The sequence below is a fragment of the Penaeus monodon genome, chromosome 34 (genome assembly GCF_015228065.2).
Source record: "Penaeus monodon isolate SGIC_2016 chromosome 34, NSTDA_Pmon_1, whole genome shotgun sequence".
Classification (NCBI taxonomy): Eukaryota; Metazoa; Arthropoda; class Malacostraca; order Decapoda; family Penaeidae; genus Penaeus; species Penaeus monodon.
In genome coordinates, this window is record NC_051419.1 from 29,290,475 (window position 1) to 29,290,678 (window position 204).

Here is a 204-nt window from a genome sequence, read left to right on the forward strand (position 1 = left end):
TAGCCTTCTTGGTAAAAGGCTGACATTCTACACAAGTTGATACACTTTTTTTTTTTTTTTATTCATCTTGTCTTGTATCCATTAGGGACATGATAAATACCAGTCACAGACACAGATATTTGATTTTCAGTTACTACCTGTTGTATTACATTGACTCCTTTAACCCATTAATTCCAAGAGTGTGCATAACTGTACTCTCTTTTG